The sequence below is a fragment of the Mixophyes fleayi genome, chromosome 8 (assembly GCF_038048845.1).
Source record: "Mixophyes fleayi isolate aMixFle1 chromosome 8, aMixFle1.hap1, whole genome shotgun sequence".
NCBI classification, from domain to species: Eukaryota; Metazoa; Chordata; class Amphibia; order Anura; family Limnodynastidae; genus Mixophyes; species Mixophyes fleayi.
Window position 1 is genome coordinate 74063529 of NC_134409.1, and position 20376 is coordinate 74083904.

Sequence of the window (20376 nt, forward strand, 5' to 3'; positions counted from 1 at the left end):
CAGAGGTGCAGGCACCAATGTATAATTTGAAATGCACTTATCGTGTTACATTGGAATGTGTTTTCTATGGAAGTGTCATTGTTTGGGTTTGTAAGGTTTCTAGAGTAAATCTCCAATTTGGCATATGTGCGTAGGGAGTCTGATAGCAGGAAATGCTAACTAAATTTTGTGATGAAGTGTCAATTACCTGCTCTGGCCAAAGGCCCAGCAGGGGGTCATTACTGTGTGGCATTTTTCCAGAGTGTTCAAACCTTTCTGAACATTGTAAACAGCATGTGATCCCGGAAATCACAGCAAGTTATAAGATATCACAGATAAGTGTAAATATTGTTAGCTTTGAACTGCATGTAAATCCATGTTTGGATAAACCAATTGCATCCTGATTCTAAAAATAACTCCGACCTCAAGGGGGCTGGCTTATCCAGGGATACTGCACTCAAATGTGTATAAAAACAGCACTGTTTTGTACTAAAAGTTGTTCTTCTGATTTCATCTGACCTTAGCACTGGTACCTCAATCAGTGTGACTGCAAATAAACATCACTTGCTTCAATGACCTGCTTGAAAATTTCTTCCATGCTGAAAATCCTGTGACCTACAGATTAGACCCAAAATCGAATCCGTTCCCGGCTGTTTCTGAGATTTGGACCCAGTTTTTCCAGTACCACCGCTCTGCCTGCTACCCTGCAGCTCTGGTCAGTGGGATAGGCCAGGGAGGATCCATCCACAGCAACCCCGATCCATAGTAACAGGTCAGGAGTACCAGCCCAGGTACACCAGTAACAGGGTACACTTGCAGAGTCAGTTACCCAGAAGAAAGCCGGTACTGGATGCCGTTAAGGAGTCCAGTGGTGGCAGCATTTGTAAGCCCCTCCCACTGTAGCAAGAGGACGCATTTGGGATAACGAAAGGGAACGGTGGCAAAGTAAGCCCAGCCGGTTCCCAGTACCAACAGGCAGGGTGGCATAGGTGGTCCATGCTGTCACAAGGGTCTAACAAGATCCATGGCTCCCCTGTCAAACGGGACCTATATAGTAATCATGATGCACAATCGGGCTCCATAAATTGGGTCTGGAAGCCTGATGTTGGCACTTGGGACAGAAAGCACAATGTTCTGGCACCTCTTTATGCGGTTATTTATATCATTGCAATGTACTGATTTTACTATATCGTGTGGCACTTTGTATAGGAAATGCATTCATTTCTGTGGTTTTGATTTCTGATGCAATAAGCATTTCTTGAGAAAGTCTGTTGTGTAGCTTCGAAGAAGTCTTCATTAAGGCTAATTAAGTCTATTCATGTGAGTAACCAACATGTTCCTTTTAGTCTAAATGCACCACAGATGATCGTTACTGGTGTTCCTGAGTGACCTTTTGTCCCATGTGTTAGAACCTGTCTGAACATTGTAAACAACACGTGATGTAGGATATCACAAATAAGTGTACATTTTGTTAGGTATAAATTGCATTTAAATCCATGTTTTGGGGTATATATTGCATCCTGATACTAAAAATAAATCAGACTTCTTGGGGCCAGCAAAGAGTTCAGAGAGCTGGCTTACCCTCTGCTAGGCTGTGTCCAAAACTGTATAAAACTGCAATGGCTTGTACTGAAATGTATCATTATTGTTCCATCTGAATTTCTGATCAACCAGTGTGAACTGCCCTTGTCGGGACACTTGAGCTAAATAAACATCACTTGCTTCAAGACCTGCTTGACAACTTCTTCCCAACTCTAATCCATTTCCGGCAGTTCTGCTGTTTGAACCCAGCTCCTAGTACCACCACTCTGCCCACTATTCAGCAGCTCTGGCCAGTGTGATAGGCCAGCAGGAAATCCATTCACAACAACCCTGATCTATAGGACGAGGTCAGGGATACCAGCTTAGGTGCTCCAGCAAGGGGGTACACTAGCAGCGACAGTTACCCAGTTGGAACACAGTTCTGGATGCCATTAAGGAGTCCAGTGGGGCAGCATTGTAAGCCCCTCCTACTACAGCAAGGGTACAATTGGAATAAAGAATTGGAACAGTGGCAAAGTAAGCCCAGCCGATTCCCAGCAACAACAGACAGGGTGGCATAGGCGGTCTATCCTGTCACACCATAATTTCCAAAAATGGGGAAAATCTCTATTATAGCATCATGCACCAAGAAAGGGACCGACCCAACCTTAAACAACAGACAAACCACAAGAGGTCTTAATATTCACCTCAATAGTGACATAATGCTGGGTGTCACCATGAATACAAGTTACATCAACAGTTGTTCGCTGGAATTTTGAGGAGTTTACAAACCCTTCTTTCACAAGGGTAATTATACTTCCGAGTCAATGCCTCTATCTGGTTGCGCTCCATAAAAATTACACACATATTAATTTTCTGGCTCTGCAAAGGTAATACAGTACAGGCTTTCGTAGGCGCCAGCGGGAATGGAAAAGAACATTCAAGTAGGGACTTGTCCGATGTGGGAACATAGAAATCTACTACCTCAGTCTTGTCTGAGTTGACCTTGTAGCCGGAAAAATATAGATAAAGGTCTAACTCAGCCAGGAGGAGGGGCAAGGAAGCAGTTGAATGAGCAATAGACATCAGAACATCATCAGCGTATAGCGCAATTTTGTGAGTCGTGGGGCCCACGGGGATACCGGCGATCTCCTGATTAGCGCGGATTCTGGTAGCCAAGCGTTCAATCATGAGCAAAAATTAGTGGGGAGAGGGGGCAGCACTGACGTGTGCCGTTCGAGATAAAAAAGGAGCTGAGTTCAGACTATTCGCTGAGATCATGACACTCTTGACGTCCTGGAATAAAGCCAACCTGGTCAGGATGAATGAGGGAAGGGAGGAGATGATTCAATCTGGAGGCCAGGATTTTAGCGTACAACTTCAGATCAACATTGAGTAACGAAATAGGCCTATAGCTAGGGCAGAAATAATGGTCTTTCCCCGGCTTCAGAATGACAATAAAATTAGCTCTAGTGGTTGCTAAGTCAAAGGAAGCCCCCTCCAACACCTCAGTGAAATATTTTCTCAAATGCGGGCCAAGGTCCCTGGCAAACGTTTTGTAATATTGGGGGGTGAAACTAGCTGGGCCCGGAGCAGACGAAACCTTCAAAGCCTTAATGGCTGCCAGGACCTCAGCCAATGTGATTTCCGAGTTCAGGGCAGTCAACTGCATTGGGGTAATTTTAGGGAGGGGAATGGTGCTAAGATAATCCTCTAAAGTGGAAACTGGGAGATCCTCATGAGGGGAGGAAGTGGGGAGGTTATAGAGGGAGGAATAGAATTCCCGAAACTCAAGGACTATTGTTAAAGGGTCATAGGTGATGTTTCCCACAGGGGATTCTTGTATTTTGTTAATGTGGTTAAGGACCAACTTTTTGCGAAATTTTCTAGTAAGTACTGAGTCGGATTTATCGGCTTTATTGTAATAACGTTGATGAAGCTTCTGCATAGTGATAACTGCTCTATGGGAAAGAAGGGTCTTGAGCTGGCCCTTCAAAGAGTTAATCTGAGGGAGTAAGGCTGAGTCTTGGTGGGACTGATGGAGGACAAGGAACGCTGAGATTTGGCGCTCGAGCGATGATATCTCCGCTGCTGTCTTATGCTTGGAGGATGCAGTCAGACTGATCAGCTGAGCCTGAATAGTGGCCCTTGGGCCTCCCAGAGAACACCTAGGGATATATCAGGGGTAGAGTTCTCCAGAAAATAGTTAGAGATAGATGATTTAACATCTAGAACAGTGGATTGGTTAAGCAGCAGGAAGTCGGCAAGGCGCTATGGTGGGTGTTTATAGAGATCAAGGAGGAGAAACACCCCTGAGTGATCAGTCCACGAAAGGGGAGTTATACCAGCTTGGGTCACGTGAGGAGTAAGAGAATGGGAAACATGTAGCATGACTATGCGCGAGTACAATTGGTGAGGGGCCGACAAGTGAGATGGATTCTGGGGGGGAAGCTCTCCGCTAGGAGAAGGGGGAAGAGGACTTTTCCAAAGCAGGATCAAGGACTACATTAAAGTCCCCACCAATGATCACATTTCCCCATGCTACCCACTCAATGTGTCTAAGGAGTTTTGTAAAAAAGGATTTTTGCTTCTGGTTCGGGGCATAATCCAAGACCAGGTTGACTGGAGCAGAGCGGAAGGAGCCCTCTAAATTTATAAAGCGACCATCCGGATCTGCATACTTGTTGGAGTGCAAAAATGAGATTTTGCTATAGATCAGGATAGCTACACCCCATTTCTTTCAGTCCGTAGAGGCAAAGAAGGTCTGGGAAAACTGTTTACCTTGAAGTTGGGAGTGGGCTCCGGTGAAATGGGTTTCTTGTAGGAACACAACGTTGTCTCTCTCTCTCCTACAGGCCTTCAATAGCACGGTGCGCTTACTTGGGGTGTTGAGGCAGTTGACATTAACGGAGAAGATTTTCAGAGGCATGGCACTGGCAGGGAGTCAGATCTCGAAAGCAGAGCCAGAGGCTGTGGAAGAAGGTGTAAAGAGTTAGTTTATCCCAGAGACAAAGAGTAAAGATACAAGATAATATGAGGGGAAAAAAACACAAGAAAGAGAGGGGAAAGGAAAAGGAAGAGTAAGCGCAACTGGGCAAGAACCCTGAGTGAAAGGAACCCAGAGAGGGTTCAAAGACATAGCGAGAAAACTCTGAATAAAACAGCATACAATATCAAAGGGTGTGTGGGGGGTGGACCTGAGCTTGAGGAGGAAATTAGCCAGGACCGGGAGATCCACAAGACTGTCTTTGAGAAAAAAGAGAATGTAACACATTAAACAGTTGAATGATGGGAGAGAGGAATCGGGTATGATAGGGAAAAAAAGGGGGGGGGGAGAGGGGTAAAAGGTGTGAGGTGAAAGGAGGGGGAGTAGAAGGGTGGATGGGTGTGAGAAATGTATCCGTGAACATTCTCACTGAAGGGTAAGGGTTGTGAGTGAGTAGAGAATGTCAACATGGTAACATGTCATATTAAGTAAAACATTAGAAAAAAATCAAACAACATGTTAATTTTGTAAAGCAAAAAAAATAAATTGTAGCAATTGTAGACAGAGAAGTAATGCCCCCTCAGGGTACCCCCTCTTTGAAGGAATTCACCTGCTGAACCAATACAAATGAACAACAAGCACAGCAAATCAACCCGGTGTCAAGAAACGCGAGACCATTCAGGTTGTTGAGGCACTGGTCGTTGGGTCTTTGGGGGTGGGGACTGTAAAGCCAATTACACAGGAAGGATATCCAGCTTGGCAAGTAGATCTTGTCCTTGGTTCAGAATTTTAATAACGTGAGAGCTGTTGGCAGAAAAAAACTGAAGTTGGAATGGAAAACCCCAGCTGTCGGAGTATCCTAGTAACAGGTTGTAGGTCTCTCTATTTCTGAATCATAGAGGGTGCAAGGTCCTGAAACAACTGAATGTCCATGTCTCGAAAGGAAAGAGCAGATTGGTGTCTAGTAGCTGTAAGGATGTGGTCCTTAGTGCGAAAGTAGTGCAAGCGAACGATTATGTCTCTTGGAGATTGTCCACTAGCGGGTTTAGATCTCGGGGCCCTGTGAGCTCGGCCCATAAGACAGTCCGCATTGAAGAGATCCGGAAGAATGTGGAGGAAAAGGCTTTTGAGGAAAGCCTGCAGTTCCGTTGGCAGGACGTCTTCGGCAACATTTCTTATACAAATTTTATTATGACGAGAGCAATTTTCTGAATCTTCTTGTTTCTATTTTAAAGCTCAATCTCATCGTGAAGGCGGGAGAGTTTCATGTCAAGCACGGTCTGGGAGGGACAGAGATCATCTGTTTTGGATTCTAAAGCATCTGTCTTGTTACCAAGTGAATTCAGTTCAGTTTTAAATTCGGCAAACGCTTTAGAGAGTTCCTGTTGATACGCCAGCTTGACACCTTCAAGGAGGTTGGTCATCACTGCTTGGATCTGAGGGTCCAGCTCCACTTCCGGAGACAGCGAGGATGTCAACATCTCTTTGCAGGCTGAATGAGGAGGGGAAACCCTGGGTTTTCAACCAAAAAAGGTAGCTGAGGCCCCTGAAGTTACCTTCTTTGGTTTGTTAGACATGTTGGAGATAAATAACAAAATCAGACAGGCAGCGTGATGAGGCTGAGCAAGCAAAAGAAAGGTGAGGGTTGGCAGGGAGCAAAGGTAGGAGATCACACACTGATCAAGGTACATATGAGAAAGGTCCGTCCATGTCAGGGCAAGAAGAGCAAGATCACATTATCATCATTGCAGGTATGGCAGCCTGTAGACAGAGGTTAGAGCTTGTAGTGTAAAGTCCAAAAGATAGTTCACTGTCTAGATGTCTCAGTAGCAGCAGTATAGTAAAACACAATCAGTGACCTAGGTGGCCACAAGATGGCAATGGTGCTAGCCGGATCAAGTCTAGGGACTGCAGGACTGCAGCTGGTTCAAGCAGCCAAAGTACGAGCATATTCCAGACACTGTGTAGTAGGCACCGGCAGTCGGCTGTTGGTAGGAGCCGGGAGGTGGGGCAAGTGAGGGGTGGTTGTGAGGATCTGAGCACGAAGCTCACCAGACCCTGGGTCCACACACAGTTAGGCCCAGATCCCCATCTAGCGTTGCATGTAAGCTACAACAGCAGAACTCACTCCAAAAAGTGAGGGGAGGAAGGGCCCCAGTGAAAACTGAGATGGGAGCCGTGGAGAGGGCAAAAAGGCACCGATGTCAGAAGATATTGTTCTCTCAGGCTATAAGAGACTCCGTCCAGCCAGTATGACTGTCAAGCTACGCCCCACAGGATAACCTGGTAAAGAAAGATGGTCTGTGATATTCAAAGACAGCATCACATTGCATGGGCTCTTGAATAACTGAAAATTTAGCAATAACATGTCCTAGGATACCACACCTATGACATTTAAGCACATTATTGTGAAGTCTTTTGTGTGGCATGGACCTTCTTGGTGTCCCTGGCCAGTTTCCAGGCCCAGTGGCAAACAGTCTCTCAATTTTTATATTCTCTTAACTGCCCAGCACTCTTTCCCCACAGAAAAATCTCACCAGATGTTACTGAAGTGCACTGTCATGAATCTAAGGACTGCTGCGGTACAGCCAGTAGTTTCCCTGCCACCAGATACCTCTCCACTATCTCCACCAACTTGTCAGCTGTCTGAGGGTCCCCACCCACCAGGGCAAAACCATGGGCAGAGACTTCAAATAACGGTCCATGACAACTCTTTCAACCAGATACCTCTCCACCATCTCCACCAACATGTCAGCTTTCTTAGGGTCACTATTGCTCACCCACTTGTGCAAATCCATGAGCAGAGACCTGAAATAAAGGTCCATGACAACTCTTTCACCCATCCGCGGACCATTTCTTGGTCAGGTGGATAAGGCTGTGCATTTGTGAGTGAGGAGGCTTGTCCATGGAGTAAACCCAGTGGTGCACTTGTTGCGCTCGAACAGACAGCGTAACTCCCAGGCGAGTCAGGATTTAACGTTTTAGATTTTTGTAGTCCTTAGCATCTGCAGTGCTTAATTCGAAGCAGGCTTTGCAAGAAAAGGTGCCAACAGGCTGGTCCACTGTTATTTAGGCCAACTCTCACCCTCAGTGGTTCTTGCAAAGGTGGTCAGATATGCCTCCACGTCGCTGGCCAAAGTCATTGTTTTAAGAAAATTACTAGCTGGTATGAAACTGGAGTTAGTCACAAAACTGGAGGACACATTTTTAGCCACTGCTGCCATCTGTTGTACCACCTCAGTCAAGGCCTTACGGTATTGACGCTGTTGTCTTTGGTTTTCATCGATGGACTTAGCTACGTCTCCCAGCACATGTCACGTTGTAAGAAGTCTCTGCAGAGTATCACTCCTGTGACTGTGCTTTCCAAACACACACAGACATGCTTCCTGCATGTTTCTCAAGGCTGCTGCTTCTGCTCTCAATATGCACAGATCTGTTGCTCATGTTCTCCTCCAAGTTGTAACCAGGTCAGTGGAACAGGTGCCATCTCTTGGGTTAGATGGTAGTGAACAGCAGCTAAGAAATCACTCAAGTCCAAGGTTTTGGTACAACTAAGCCAGTTTTATTAAGCAGTAAAATTAAAGATAGACATCAAAATAAGGACCTTGCCTGTCTGGCTCTAACTAAATACAAGTCATTCCTGACGTCCAACTATAAAAGAAAGCATATGTTCCGGCAGGTTTAGTTTTCTCCCAACAAATATCAGGCTTTCTCTTATAGAGATGCTGCCATCCCTTCCCCCAGACAGAGTAGCTGGGATGTAAAGCCTGACTGTTTTTAAACACCCTACCACAGGTGCGACTGCTATGGACCTAATGGATGGAGCCTGCCCTCATCTCCATCTATAACCCGAGGAACTTTTTACCAGGTTTTACCAAAGGTCATAGACCTTAACAAGCAATTTAAATTTAAACGAATATTTTCCTCAGGTTTTAAAACATATAACCTGAGACTAACATACCTGGCCAAAAACACTATTCCACAGTGTTGTTGTCAATATAATATAAATATATATATATATATATATATATATATATATATATGCAGCATGGTGGCTTAGTTGTTATCACTTCTGCCTTACAGCACTGGGGTCATGAGTTCAATTCCCGACAATGGCCTTATCTGTTCTGTGAGGAGTTTGTATATTCTCCCCGTGTTTGCGTGGGTTTCCTCCATATGCTCCGGTTTCCTCCCACACTCCAAAAACATAATGGTAGGTTAATTGGCTGCTAACAAATTGAACCTAGTCTGTCTGTCTGCGTGTGTGTCTGTCTGCGTGTGTGTTTATGTTAGGGAATTTAGACTGTAAGCCCCAATGGGGCAGGGACTGATGTGAGTGAGTTCTCTGTGCAGCGCTGCGGAATTAGTGGCGCTATATAAATAAATGATGATGATGATATATTATAAGGGCACAGTTGTGCCCTTTTATTAAGGTTACATCTAAAAAATGTCATTTTCCCGTAGGGAATTTGGAGAGGGGGGGCATGGTGTTTGAGGGTCTACATTTTAAAAAGTATTAAAGCTATTAAACTGAAATTTGGCATGCGAATGAAGAACTGTCCACAGGTGCCGCATGTGAAATTTCAGAAAAAAAGAATAAAAAATGACAATTTAGGAACAATCTAAAGTTCAAGAAATTTCCTTCTGTTTGCCAGAGAAATTAGCGATAATTGCCTGATGGAAGGAAGATGACTGGAGTTTTGGGGCTGAGGGAAACACACACAAACATTTTTAGCCCTGGCACCGCTCTCTTTACAAAGTTTAATCCCTTCGAGCTGATGCCAGAGCGGCCCTTTCAGTTCCCATTTTGAACGTCCCACCCCTCGATGACGTCACTTAATTTATTCACTTCACTTGTCTTGGGGAGGGAGATTTAAAAGATGTTCTGTGCTGCGCTGATCCTACAGAACAGATATCAGTGCCGGGGATAGGATAGGGGATGTTGCCTTATGTGCACAGCCAATTTATGTCACGCTAACCAAATATGACAACCACCCTACTAGACTTCTAACAGTAAAAAGGGGTAGATGGGTCAGCGCTCCCTATTCCTTTGGTGTGAGGTGTGTATCCACCAAGGGGAGGCACAAAATTCTATGATGAATAAACAAATAAACAGTGAAGGATCCGAATGCTAAATAGACTCAGTCCATAGATCCTAATACACTGATTGGAGATACAGGAGGTGTGGTGACACAGTGGAACTGGTACAATACACTGGTGGTAGTCACTCCAAAGAACGATTGTCCATATTCCCAATGTCACAGTGGGACCAGCCAAATTCACTGCTAATCATCCACTGCTAAGAACAAGTTTTCGTCCCGAAATGAAGCAATGCTGTGTCCGTCTAGGAAATCCCACAGTAAAGAAGACGGTAGTGGCACTTACCCAGAGTCAGGAGGTGTTACCTTATGTTGCCTTCTGTAGTAGTGGCTGTGGAGTCCCGCGATGTAGTGTACAGCTGCCGGGTGTGTAGTGACGATGCGGATAAGTCACGGCCGCGACTGTATCCTAGAGGGCCCTCTTACACCCCAGACCGTGCTGCACCATTCAACACGTCTCTCCTCTCAGTCTGAGAGCCTATTACTCCTTGCAGCCGCATGCTCAACTAGGATACAGTCGCGACTTATCCGCATAGTCACTACACAGCCGGCAGCTGTACACTACATCGCGGGACTCCACAGCCGCTACTACAGAAGGCAACATAAGGTAACACCTCCCTACTCTGGGTAAGTTTTTCAGATTCCATGAATAAAATTGACTGCGCTGCAGCCGTAGATAAAAACAAATTGCTCCACAAGATGAGCTGACCAAACAAAGCTCTGAAGTATCGAGCGCTAATTGCAAAATGCCAGCAGCCTAAGTATAGCAAGAGGCTGGGACATGCCTTATACAGGCAGTGCTGCTCCGCTGACAGCTCCATAAAGCGGGACCCCTCAGAGACCTCCCCCACCGCTGCCTCAGCCGAGATATATACAATCCAGTTCCAACTCTGCGGCTCCCTCTTTGGGGATGTGTGATCTGGGACTGTTCAGAGTGCTATAACTAAGGTGGCGCTGTACTTACTGGGAGGGAAAGCCTTCAAAAATCTATGAATGCAGTAGCAAAGATTCCCTGTCCATATATGGGCAGTGACGTCACGGCGGACGGACCAATGACTTTTAAGCAGCTGTGGAAACTGGTTGGTTTTATAGATTATTTCCGCTCAGTGCGTCCTCCTGTATAGTAACTATGGGGCCTATTTATGAAAGGTTTCCCCCCTGTAAAATCCCAGAAAACTTATTAAACACTAATTTGATATTTATGATAGCAGCATCGCAGCAGATATGATATCTGCTGCTTTGCATCCCCTATCATTTTACTGAGCACTCCCCATAACAATGTATGGGGAGTGCTCAGTAACGCTATTTAACAATAAATGTAATTAACTTTTCAAACATGATAATGAACGTCAGCTCAAGTTGGCGTACATTATCATTAATGAAAAGTTTCAGTGTTGTCAGCTCTGCTCCGAAGAGCAGAGCTGGACAGCGCATGTGCGGAGGGATCACATGATCCCTCCCTGTCACTCACCGCTTTCTCTCTGCAACTATAGTTGCAGAGCGAGAGCAGAGATGTCTGTGCGCATGCCCGAGGGTTTCACTCGGCACATGCGCATTGGAGTCAGAAGAGGAGCCCCGTTCATCACATGCTGCTTCAGAACCGAAGAAGCAGTGGTAAGTATGATTTCCACTCCACAGGAACAGCAGTTTTTCGGAACTGCTGTTCCTGAGTTGCTTTTTTAATAAATATGAGAAATAGTTCAATCCTTATCAATGCGATAAGGATTGAAAACTATTTTTCATAATCTGCGAGTTTTGATAAATGTGCCCCTAAATCTCACTGAGTGAGGAGCCGGTTAAAAGCTTATCCCTGGGGAAGAGATGATGCCTGTTCTAGTAATAGCGGGTACCAGTCCCCTGTATATGGGTAACATCGGGATACATCTCCCCCGTGTGTCTCTGCTAGGTACCAGTCCCCTGTATATTGGTAACATCGGGATACATCATAAACCTCATCTTCATCCTCTTCCTCTTCTCACAAATCTAACAGCAAAAAGGGACCCTTGCCTGATAGGAGGTGAGTGCAATGCTCTGCAGACCCAATTGTTATCCCCCAAACCATTGTAACAATGTATAATTGCACTGCTCTGTATAATAGAGTATACGTATAACACTGATTGACAGCGCTTTCGTCGATTACAGACGAGTTGAACTGCCCGTGGTCTCACAGAGAGGAAAGTTACCAAAGCAGAATTTGTGTCCCAGATCGCTAGTCAAGGAAGTGTACCACATGCAGATCGGTTTGACTAACAGCGCGACCCTGTTGATTGAACTATATCTAGTAACAGTGAGATATCAATCTGACTTATGCAGGCAAATATCATCCTGGCTGCGGGGTAATCAACTATGTTTATGTATATCACGCTGCACAGACAGCAGGTTCAATGAGGGGAAATCCCGTTATAATACATCGTACAACTTGTCAGACCATTAGTGAAATACGATTCTATACACAAGTTCTGACTAACCAAAAACTTTTCTAACAGTAGTGACCTGCTATATAAGCAGGTAATTAGATAAGAACCTTTATTATAGGATTACCTTGGCTGAGGGGGAACCTCTATGTACTGTAGATAGAGGAGAAACTCCTTTCAAGCATATCAGAGATTCTGTCAGATTGCGAGAAAAATACAATGTCGCACATAAGCACTGATTAGTCTGATCTCGTTAACAGCAGTGATCCATTGTATAAGCAGGTAGTGAGATAAGAACCTTCATATTCTGTTTATACGGCATAATAGTATGTAATTATAGTGTCTTTGACACTGCTGCCATCTACAATCAATGTATATGTAACAGGATCACCACTACCCCACAAGTGTTACATTGATACTTTGTATCCATTAATCTAAGGAATTCACAAAGGATACTTCAAGTTTATGAACACACTTACTACAATCACACTTTATTTTGGAGATTATTTGTTGGTTATTTCTCATTCTTCTAGGCAGCTTCTCATCCACATTTTAGGATATTAATACCTGCCTGTAATATTTGACTGTTGGGTATTTTCACTAGTCTGTTAAGATCTACATGGTATTATATATGCTAGGTTGGCCCTGCTTCCGGGTGTGGTATTTTAATTTTTTTTCCTTTTTCAACAGTTTATTTTAAATATTCGCCTCTCCAGTTTGGTTGTGCATTGTCATACAATTTTAATGCATATCAATAAAGTTTATGTATTAAAATTTTCTTACACCTGGAGTGCTCACTAGGTCATTTTCTCCTCCTTTTTGCAAGTATATAATTATCACTTTGACTAGAGCACCCCCTGACCACTTACACAATTTAGTCTGGTTCAATGGTGAGGTTGGTTTTCACCTAGGGCGGAGCTCTCTTTCCTTCTCCCTATTCCCCTTTTTTCTCCTAATTAGTTATATCAAGGAAGATCCTGCCCGTAGTCTGCTCTCACTCTACTTCACACCTAATAAACTCCTCTTACTTACCTTTCATGGCACCGCCCTCCAATCGCGGGACCGACCCACTGCAAACGTCCCACAAGAGCATTTCAATTGGCCCAACATACTCCCCCCTCCCTCAAAAAAGCATCAGGCAGAATGAGAAAAGAATTAGAAGTTCATGAAATAGCTTTGGCTGTGGGGTTTAATGGTTACTTAGGGAGAGAATACATTATTGCAAATAATCAGTAGGCACCCATATAAAGAAGATCAACTCCCTTTCTCCCAGCACCATTATTGTGTACATTTCCTCTGCAGTTTATCCTAATAGTATCCTCTAAAAACAACTTAGGTTATTTAATAGTTAAACAAAGCACTCCTATGTAAAATTAACACAAGACATGTGTTATTTATATTCACAAAAATATTATTTAAGTTTTATAATATAAAAACATCTACCTATTTACTCACAGCTTTGTTAATTCATGGATTACTGTAGCACAGTAATACTCAGAGTTGTACATAAAGGATACTCCAGTAATTACTCCTAATAAAATAGCTTTATATATTGATCTCTTTAAGGTTAGACTGTCAGCTCAGCGGACTAGGCATAAACAGATTACCTATTTCATTGCATTAATTATGTTGTCAACTTAATTAAACAACAGGAATTTCCTGTCAAACCAATTTAATAACAATAATTATTACTGCATAGTATCAACACAATTTCTGTGCATCAAAGCAACACAACAGAGAAGTTCATTAGTAACTCAGTTCAGCAGAGGGACCTGCTCCACTTAGCTGAGTAATGGTTAATTTATTACAATGGTCAGGGCTGTTGCGGAACATTGAATTGAAAATCACCAGTCAATCCTTCAGCAGAAGTCAGAGCATTTAATAAGGCAGACAAGTTATGTTTTGCTAGGCGCCAGGTTCGGCAGGATCAAACAGAGAAGCTACCTCTGGGAGAATGCGCTCACTTAACTCGACTCAAGCACACTGTCCTGGACCCCTTTCTCACAGTCTGCACTTTTCAGCCCTTTAACCCATGTAGGACAGAAACCTTCCGCAATCACCAGAGTATTTATCTGGAATTCTAAACTAATATAGTATTCAATTTCAGCCCGTCCATAACAATAACTTGTCTGTATGTTTCCTTTTTTAACAATACATACTTTTCTCATCCACCTAATTATGAAAGCAGAGCACCCTCAACCCCCTGCACGAGTTAGTTTTTAAATCTTAAAATATTGTACACTGTGTGGACCCTACACACCCTTATTGATTGAATATTTGTTAGCTGCAATCTTACACTGCAACTTTATCATAATATCATTATTTAGAATGATTAGAATATGTATTTATGTATCTTAAGGCGGAAAGACAGAAACACATGTAGATACAGTTCAAGGAGAAGTATAGTGGGTATATGTACTCTGCTACCATATTAGCATTATTGCACCATATTAAAGCCTTTTAAGCCTTTGAAGTTTTACTGTCCTATACATATTATACAAATAAAATAATACATTTCCAAAATACTCACCAATGAAGTTTTCAATCCAAAAATGGCTGTAAATCAAGTCCAAAATAAATTTGTATCCAATAGTCCATGCTTGCCCCTGTCCCAAACATATTTGTACTTCCAAAAGTCCATGCTTGTAATCTGTTCATTTCTTCGTCCATGGAAGGCCCATTGTTGATTGAAGTCTTCAGTTCTTCACCCAGGGGGGGTCCATATTTGTAGATCCCAAGAATCTTCTGTCTTGAATGCAGAAAAATAAAAAAAATGGAGGAGCCGCCGCAAACACCTCCTACCTGGTAGGAGGTCCGATACGCAATGAGCTTAACTCATTGCAATAGTTCTATTTCTAGATTTTCCCATAGTTCTATTTCTAGATTTTCCCACGCTAATACAATAAATAGAACTAACACAATGAGTTTAGCTCGGATGGGGAATTAAACCAACAACTCTGTGTTACCAGAATTGTGCATATATCAGTTGAGCCACAGCTCCTGATGTCAGTCTATGGGCAAATGTCTCTTATATTGAAGAAAACTATATATCAGAAATGGAAAAAAAAATATATATATATAGGGAGAAAAAAAAAAATTCCCCATATATATATTTTTTTTTTCTAAGTAGAGATTTAAAAAAAAAAAAAAAGTGTGGGGTTCCCCCTCTATTCACTTTTAACCCAATTGCTGCCAGACCATTGCTGGTTCCGTGAAAATCTGGAAAAAATTTGCGTTCCCCCAATTTTCACTTAACCAGCACTAGGCAAACCAGCCGGGGTTGGGGGCACTATAGCAGTAGGGACAAGCAGCAGGGGTTCCCCTGCCATAATGACTAACCAACCCCAGGCTGTTTAGCGCTGGGCTGGATTCCCTAGGGAGTGGTGTCCGTCGAAAAAAATGAGCGGGCCCCCTTCCTAGAGACACCCAGCCCAGTGCTGATAGCACTAGGGCTCTTCCTACCCCCATGGGCTGTGGGTAGTAGGGTAATAATGGCGAAAAATAGAGAAAAAAACAAAGAGACATCATTTTGTTTTGTGGAACTACAAGTCCCAGTCAGCCAGGTTGCCCAAAATAGTGTAAGCATGCTGCTGCTTGTATAACTACAAGCACCAGCATACCCACGGCAGCCAGGGCATGTTGGCACTTGGAGAACCACAAGTGTCAACATGCCTTGACACCCACGGCTGGCTGGGACCTGTAGTTCCACAAAACAAAATGCTTACAAAACCACCACACCCTCATTACAACCACTAGGATTTATTTAAAATAATAAACCCCCAATAAATACAGTAAACACCCTCATTGATACCACATATTTTTATTAAAAATAATAAATTCCCTAATACTCACCAATGAAGTTTTCCTCTGTTGTCAAGCAGCTTTCAATCCAAGAATGGCTGTAAACCAAGTCCAAAATAAATTTGTAATTCCAAAAGTCCTGGCCTGCCCAGTCCCAAAGTTATTTATACTTCCAAATGTCCTGGCTTGTATTCTGTTAATTTCTTTGTTCATGGAGGAGCCATTGTTGATTGAAGTCTTCAATTCTTCACCCAGGGAAGGGGGCATATTTGTAATTCCCACGATTGTTTGCTACTATAGTCTCTCTGTGCTGTGAAGGGGTCAGAGGATGACTCTTTGTTTTGTGCAGGGGACAGAGGATGGCTCTATGTATTGTTCAGGAGTCAGAGGATGGCTCTATGTATTGTGCAGGGTCAGAGGATGGCTCTATGTATTGTGCAGGGTCAGATGATGGCTCTATATATTGTGCAAGTGACAGAGGAAGGTTCTATGTAATGCGGAGTGGTCAGAGGATAGCTCTATGTATTGTGCAGGTGTCAGAGGATGACTCTCTGTTGTGCAGGGGCCAGAAGATGGCTCTATGTAATGTGCAGGGGTCAGAAGAAGGCTTTATGTATTGTGCAGGGGTCAGAGGATAGCTCTCTGTGGTGCAGGGGTCAGAGGAAGGCTCTATGTAATGCGGACTGGTCAGAAGATGGCTCTATGTAATGTGCAGGGGTCAGAAGAAGGCTTTATGTATTGTGCAGGGGTCAGAGGATAGCTCTCTGTTGTGCAGGGGTCAGAGGATGGCTCTATGTAATGTGCAGGGGTCAGAAGAAGGCTCTATGTAATGTGGAGGGGTTAGAGGATAGCTCTATGTATTGTGCAGGGATCAGAGGATGACCTCTGTGTTGTAAATGGTCAGAGGATGGCTGTCTGTGTTGTGCAGGAGTCAGAGGATGGCTCTATGTATTGTGCAAGTGTCAGAGGAAGGCTCTATGTAATGTGGAGGGGTCAGAGGATGGCTCTATGTATTGTGCAGGGGTCGATGGATGTCTCTATGTATTCTGCAGGGGCCAGAGGATGGCTCTCTGTGTTGTGCAGGTGTCAGTGGATGGCTCTCTGTGTTGTGCAGACGTCAGTGGATGGCTCTCTGTGTTGTGCAGACGTCAGTGGAGGGCTCTCTGTGTTGTGCAGGCGTCAGTGAAAGGCTCTCTGTGTTGTGCGTCAGTGGATGGCTCTCTGTGTTGTGCAGGCGTCAGTGGATGGCTCTCTGTGTTGTGCAGGCGTCAGTGGATGGCTCTCTGTGTTGTGCAGGTGTCAGTGGATGGCTCTCTGTGTTGTGCAGGCGTCAGTGGATGGCTCTCTGTGTTGTGCAGACGTCAGTGGATGGCTCTTTGTGTTGTGCAGGGACCAGAGTATGGATCTTTGTGTTGTGCAGGGACCAGAGGATGGCTCTCTGTGTTGTGCAGGGGTCAGAAGAAGGCTTTACGTATTGTGCATGGGTCAGAGGATGGCTCTCTGTGTTGTGCAGGGGTCAGAGGATGGCTCTATGTCTTGTGCAGGGGTCAGAGGATGATCTATGTGTTGTACAGGGTCAGAGGATGGCTCTCTGTGTTTTGCAGGGTCAAAGGATGGCTCTCTGTATTGTGCAGGGGTCAGAGGATGACCTCTGTGTTGTATATGGTCAGAGGATGGCTCTTTGTCTGGTGCAGGGGTCAGAGCATGGCTCTACGTATTGTGAAGGGGTTAGAGGATGTCTCTCTGTGTTGTGCAGGGGTTAGAGGAAGGCTTTATGTAATGTGGAGAGGTCAGAGGATAGCTCTATGTAATGTGGAGGGGTCAGAAGATGGCTCTCTGTGTTGTGCAGAGACCAGAGGATGGCTCTATGTATTGTGCAGGGACCAGAGGATGGCTCTCTGTGTTGTGCAGGGACCAGAGGATGGCTCTCTGTGCTGTGCAGGGACCAGAGCAGTGCCGTAACGAGGGTGGTGCGGGCGGTGCCGTCGCCCAGGACGCAAAGCCAAGGGGGCGCAGCAGCTGCCCGCTACCTGCCTTCAGCCCTTAAGTTCCGCTTAAGGGCTGAAGAGAGAGAAATTTGAACTTACCGGAGTTTGATGCTTCAGCCGTTAAGTTCCGCCGTGGAACGCATGTGCGTTCCACTGACAGGAAGTTTGGCGTTTGTGTTCCAAATGCCGAACTTCCTGTCAGTGGAACGCACATGCGTTCCACGGCGGAACTTTACGGCTGAAGCATCAAACTCCGGCAAGTTTAAATCTCTCTCTCTTTCTCTCCTCTGACCCCTCCCCCCCACCCCCTCCTTATATGGGGGGGCGCCGGTGCCCTGTCTCGCCCAGGGCACCAAAATGTATAGTTATGGCACTGGACCAGAGAATGGCTCTCTGTGTTGTGCAGGGACCAGAGGATGGCTCTCTATGTTGTGCAGGGACCAGAGGATGGCTCTCTGTGTTGTGCAGGGACCAGAGGATGGCTCTCTGTGTTGTGAAGTTGTCACTGGCGGAGCAGAGCTTGGAATGTGAGAGAATAGCTGGTGTGCAGGGCAGATATTAGAAGCTTATGGTCAGGGAGTGGCATGAGAGAGAAAATCTAGTTGATATGTGGTGGCATATAAAAAAGTAGCTGGTCAGCAAAGGCCCATATGTGTGAAAGGCTGATGAGCAGGAGATGACATGTGAGAGAAAAGTGGGTGTCATGTGAGAGAACCTGGTTGGCAGTGGGAGGGGCATGTAATAATTTAGGGGGCAGGGTGGCATGTGATAGAGAATTGTTGCTGGGCAGAGGGTGGGTGATTTCACATTTAGATACATAGAATTTGAAAATTATCAATATTTTTACTTTACAAAAAGCCATGAAATTCCATAGACAAAAAACCTTACGGTTATGTCCGATTAAGGTTCCTTACACACCATCTAAACTGTAAGAAAACTATTGAAACTCTTCCACTCAAACTCCAAAAAGCAATGAAATTACGACGATTAAGGCAGAAGCCTTAATGGACGTGTTCCTTGAGCAATACAGACATGGTATGTCATCACATCCTGTGGGTAGCTGCAGATTCAGCACTATCATGTAGTGAGATTGCTGTCACTCACAAAATGGTGGATCTGCTAATTCACAGATTTGTGTGTTCACTGGAATACACACATACAGTATTATTGCATTTTCTTAGTTTAGCTTTATCATAGTTAAGGGCCTGGGTGTCTTAGAAAGATACAGTAAAGCAACTTCATAAAAAATTGGAACTACAAAATAACAATAGAGTTAAAAATTTAATTGATGTTTAAGCCTCTACTTAGTTTGGTTTTCAGTAAGCAATGTCTGACATTACATTCTTCCACAACCACTAAGCTAACTTTTAAGGATACATAAAGCCATCAATACTATTTTAGTAAATTGCACAACACAATAGTGTAATCCAAATGCATAGAGAGATTTTCTTCAGGAATCCATCAGCCACAGGAACCATATTTGGTGAGGAGGTATGTATTGCAGATATCTTTTAGGATTAGGCACAATATTGGATGGAGGAATGCTCTACAAGGATCTGTCAGGAGCGGTAGTATGTTGAGTGGAGGGATGCTTTGCAGGGAACTTTCGGGAGCAGATACTGTTTAGCGATGATACTGTAGGGAGAAATGCTCTGCAGGGGTATGTCAGGAGCAAGTATTGCGTTTCAGGAGGAGGGATATTCTATTGAGATCTGCTGGGAGCAGGTACAGTGTTGGTGGGAGGAATGCTCTGCAGGGATCTGTCAGGAAGGGGTAGTATGTTGAGTGTAAGGGTGTTCTGCAGGGGTCTGTCAGCTGCAGGAAGTGTTTTGGGTGGAGGAATGCTCGGCAGGGATCTTTTGGGAGCAGATACTGTTTGGTGATGAGCTATGTTCTGCAGGTATCTTTTAGGAGCAGGCACAGTCTTGCAGGGAGAAATGCTCTGCAGGGGTATGTCAGGAGCAAGTATTGTGTTTCAGGAGGAGGGATATTATGTAGAGATCTTCTGGGAGCAGGTACAGTGTTTCATGGCATATGGAGGTGTTGTAGCAGGCGTGTGTAGATCTCATCTCTTCTCTAATGCAATACATTCACCCAAGTCTTGGGTGAATGCATTGTATTAGAGAAGAGATGAGATCTACACACGCCTGCTACAACACCTCCAGATGCCAGGGCATACAGTTTTAATGTATTGAGAGATACCACGAAGAAAGAAATGTTTACTGGCAAAACAGTCTATGATTACCTAAGAGGGGACGGAAAAAGAGAGAAATAAAGAACTTGCTACATGCTCATCACTCACTACCCTCTGGTAGGAATTTATTTCTTACTTTATACATGGAGGTGATGGTGAGGTGAAAGTCACGAATATCTCTGTCCCACAAGTGACCATCTGTTACATATCCAGCATTGAAGAGACTTTATATGATATTAAGATATAGACGGTTGTTTTGCAAATTGGACTCAGTTCATTTTTGGACGTTTACGTTTATTTTATGAATATCGTTATTTTATTTTTATATGTATAATTTTGTTTTTGTTTGTATGTATCATTTTTGAAGAGACTTTTTGGGTACCTTTTAGCGCTG

General features: G+C 44.2%; 1 protein-coding gene across 2 annotated transcripts in view; it reads right to left on the reverse strand.

Annotated features, from left to right (window-relative positions):
• Positions 1-20376, reverse strand: part of NTMT2 (N-terminal Xaa-Pro-Lys N-methyltransferase 2) — a 133144-nt gene that overhangs the window by 15898 nt on the left and 96870 nt on the right. Inside the window, exon 4 of one of the 2 annotated variants that reach the window (XR_012678522.1) lies at positions 4282-4470. The exons of the other annotated variant lie outside the window; for it this stretch is intronic. The gene's annotated coding sequence lies outside the window, so the exon portion shown is untranslated. The remainder of the gene's footprint in view (positions 1-4281; positions 4471-20376) is intronic. 2 annotated transcript variants of the gene reach the window in all.